This window comes from Bos indicus x Bos taurus, chromosome 29, assembly GCF_003369695.1.
Source record: "Bos indicus x Bos taurus breed Angus x Brahman F1 hybrid chromosome 29, Bos_hybrid_MaternalHap_v2.0, whole genome shotgun sequence".
Lineage (NCBI taxonomy): Eukaryota > Metazoa > Chordata > Mammalia > Artiodactyla > Bovidae > Bos > Bos indicus x Bos taurus.
In genome coordinates, this window is record NC_040104.1 from 9,330,942 (window position 1) to 9,335,280 (window position 4,339).

The following is a 4,339-nucleotide window of genomic DNA, read 5'->3' on the forward strand; positions in this document are numbered from 1 at the left end:
CCACAGCTTTGACTGAACAGACCTTTGTTGGCAAAGTAATGTCTCTGCTTTTTAATATGCTGTCTAGGTTGGTCATAGCTTTTGTTCCAAGGAGCAAGCGTCTGGAGCAAGCCAGGAGTTAATCACTCACAGATGTTTCCTATAGGAACTATATATAAATGTATAGGCTATATTTTAGGAAGAAGAAAGATGACTTCAGAGGGAAGGTTTGCAATGCGAGAAGGAATGATAAACAAATGGAGTGGCAAATGTATAGGCAAATCTAAGCATATATATATATATATATATATATATATATATATATAATGTAATAATGGTAACATTAATAATGTGAATTGGGGGTTTTAAAAAAGGGCAGAACTAAAATAGCATGGAAGGGTAAGATTGGAGTGAAAGTGTCCCAAGATTCTCACATTGCTTCAGAGGGGTGTTTAGGATATTACTTTAAACCTTTAAGCATAAATGTTAAAATTTTGAGGTCAATAAATAAAAGAATAGAGTGTAAACTTTCAAATGAATAGAGAAAAAAAATGTAATACACACCTAAGATCAGATCTGTATGAAGAATAGTATAAAACTTCATTGAAAGACATTAAAGAGGTACTAACAAAAAGAGAGATACAATATGTAATAGATTGGAAGACTCAAGTTTTTAAAGATCTCAAAATTGCCAAATTGATTTATGGATTCAATGTAATGTCAATCAAAGTGATGACACACTCTTTTGAGCAACCTGACAAGCTGATTCTGAAATATTTATGGAAGGGCAAAAGCTCAAGAATAGTCAAGAAACTCCTGAGGAAGAATAAGGGGAATCTGAAGATATCCATATGTTAAGATTTATCATAAAGGTGCAGTAATTAAGATCATATGATGAGATCGTTGAATCCCTTCCAGGGTCTAAGAGTGAGTGGGCTCTTGTTTAACACTCAGAAATGAATTGTCCAAGGAGACACACATACTGACAAAGCAAGAAGCTTTATTGGGAAGGGGCTCCCAGGCAGAGAGGTAGGGTAAGGGAACCCAGGAGAAGTGCTCTGCCATGTGGCTTACAGTTTCCAACTTTATGGTGATGGGATTCGTTTCCGGGTTTTCTCTGGCCAGTCACTCTGACTCAGGGTCCTTCCTGGTGGCACAGGCATTGCTTAGCCAAGATGGATGCCAGTGAGAGGGACTCTGGGAGGTGGCAGGACACATGGTGTCTTCTTTTGACCTTTCCCAGATTCCTCCCATTGGTGATGGGTTGTTAGTTCTGTGTTCCTTGCCAGGACCTCCTGTCATAAAATAACTCACACAAATATTTACTATGCAGAAGGCAATGGCAACCCATTCCAGTACTCTTGCCTGGAGAATCCCAGGGACAGGGGAGCCTGGTGGGCTGCCGTCTATGGGGTCGCACAGAGTTGGACACGACTGAAGTGACTTAGCAGCAGCTGGCCAGGGTGGGAGGTTTCAGTCAGTGTGTTTCCCTTAACAGTAGTAGCACAAAGACAAACACTTTGCCTGTGGAGTAGAATAAGAGCCAACAATATTCCTGCTCATTCACGAAAACCTGACATGTGACAGAGGTGGCCTTGCTCATCATGAGGGTGGGGCTTGGGGGTGGGGTTGGAAGGGAAGGGAGAAACTACCAGTAAGTGATGCTGAGATAAATGATTATTCATATGAGGGAAACACACATTGGATCTCTGCCTCACATGCACACAAAAATCAATTCCAGATTGACAGAATGAAAAAGAACGTTTTAAAACTTTTACAAAACAGATGTAGAAAAATATTTTCCTGAATTCAGGGCAAAGTAAGACTTCATGAAAAGACATAGGGAGCTGGCCTCAAAAGAAAGAATTGGTAAATTCTGCTTCCTTAAAGTCCATAATTTCTCTTCAAAAGATTTCATAAAGAGAGTGAAAAGACAAGCCAGGAACTGGAAGAAAATGTGTGCAAACAAATATGACTAGCTAAAGATGAATATCGAGAATATATAAACAATACCTACAAATTAGTAAGAGCACAACTCCAAAGGCAAATGGGCAGAAGACACGAACAGGCACATTTAAAAGAGAAAGTCTAAATGGCTAATAAATATATGTAAAGATCTTGATGTTCGATCCCTAGGTTGGGAAGATCCTCTGGAGGAGGGCATGGCAATCCACTCCAGTATTCTTTCCTAGAGAATGTCCATGGACAGAGGAGTCTGGCAGTCTACGGTCCATGGGGTCATAAGGAGTCAGACATGACTGGGTGACTACACACAGCATAGGATTATAGCCTGCTAGGCTCCTCTGTCCATGGGATTCCCCAGGCAAGAACACAGGAATGGGTTGCCATTCCCTTTTCCAGGAGATCTTCCCAACCCAGGGATCAAACCCAGGTCTCCTGCATTGCAGGCGGATGCTTTACTGTCTGAGCCACCAGGGAAGCCCTATTAGTGATCAGTTATGTGCAAATGAAAACTTCAGTGAAATACTATTTTATATCTGCTCACCTGGAAAAATTAAGATAGTACTTAAAGTGAAAGTGAAGTCGCTCAGTCGAGTCCGACTCTTTGCGACCCCATGGACTGTAGCCTACCAGGCTCCTCTGTCCATGGAATTTTCCAGGCAATAGTACTGGAGTGGATTGCCATTTCCTTCTCCAGGGGATCTTCCCAACCCAGGGATTGAACCCGGGTGTCCCGCATTGTAGACAGACGCTTTACCGTCTGAGCCACCAGGGAAGTTGTTGGCAAAGATGTAAATCAACAAGAATTCTTACCCACTGCTGGTGGAAGTGAAACTGGTACCACCAATTGGGAAGATGTTTTAGTGTTCTACTGTAAAGTTGAATATTTTCATATCTTGCTAGCTATTAAATCCTGTAGATTCTCTTGCATGCATACACCAGGACACAGTTTGGGTTGTTTTCAATATTTTTCTAAATCCAAATAGAAATTAAAAACCCCAAGTAGTTTCATCATCAGATCAATAAATTGTGGTCTAGTCACAAAATGGAATATTTTTCATCAAGGGAAGCAAATTACAGATCTGTATAGCAATGTGAATGCATTATAGAGACAACTTTAAAAGAAGCAGAGTGCAGATGATACAGCGTGATTAAATTGCACTATGATCTTCAAATAAGCAAAATGAAACAGCGTGTTAGGAAATCAAAGAAGAGATTTAAACAATGTTTTATAAAACAAAAGCATGATAGACAGGAGAGAGGTAACCTCTGGGGCGGGGGGCGGGGGGTGAAGAGAAGGCCCGGAGACAGGATAAGGGAAGATCATACAGGCAGGAGGAGCATCTGTGCTAGGTATTGCTGTGTTGCAGCGTTCTTACCAACGGTGGTGTATTGTGGCTGCTGCTTAGTCGCTCAGCAGTGTCTGACTCTCTGCAGCCCCGTGGACTGTAGCCCACCAGGCTCCTCTGTCCGTAGAATTTTCCAGGCAAGAATACTGGAGAAGGTTGCCATTTCCTACTCCAGGGGATCTTCCCAATCCAGGGACTGAACCCGTGTCTCTTGCATCTCCTGGATTGGCAGGCAGATTCTTTAACCACTGGTGCCAGCTGGGAAACCCTGGATGGTGCATTCATGGGTAGTAACTTTATCCTCATTTCAAAACTACATGTTTCCTATTATTATTTTTGTGTGTGTATACATATATGTACATATATATATAACACATATGTATATCATTTAATTAAAAGCATGTAAAAGATTATCTGTCCATCTACCTAGTCTGAATCTCCCAAGATTTTAACTCCTAAACAAGAAGATGCTTCTCCAAGACCTCCTGAAGTGAAAGTGAAGTCGCTCAGTCGTGTCCGACTCTTTGCGACCCCATGGACAGTAGCCTGCACCAGGCTCCTCCATCCATAGGATTTTCTAGGCAAGAGTACTAGAGTGGGTTGCCATTTCCTTCTCCAGGGAATCTTCCCTACCCAGGGATCAAACCCAGGTCTTCCGCATTGTAGACAGACGCTTTACCATCTGAGCCATCAGGGAAGTCCAACCAGGCCTGAACTCCTGTCTCCATTTGTTGCTCCTCTGTCTGCACCGTTGACCTTCAGCTTCTCCAACCACATCAGATTCCACCTCTGAGTCCTATGCAAAGGATTGTTGCTTTCCATCCTACCAATAGCCTACGCTGCTTTTCCCGGCCTTTCCTCTCAACATCCCTCTGCCCCCAGGTTCTTGGGCCTCCAAGCTCGCGATCGGTGCCCGCTCTGTTCGGGCACGTGCTCACCGCGCCCTCGCGCTCCGGCCGCGCGCCCCCGCCGTTTGCTGCGCGCCCGCATGCCGGCTCCGTTCCCCTCCGCCCTCCCCGCGCGCCGCCGACCGGGCCCGCGCCGTCTGG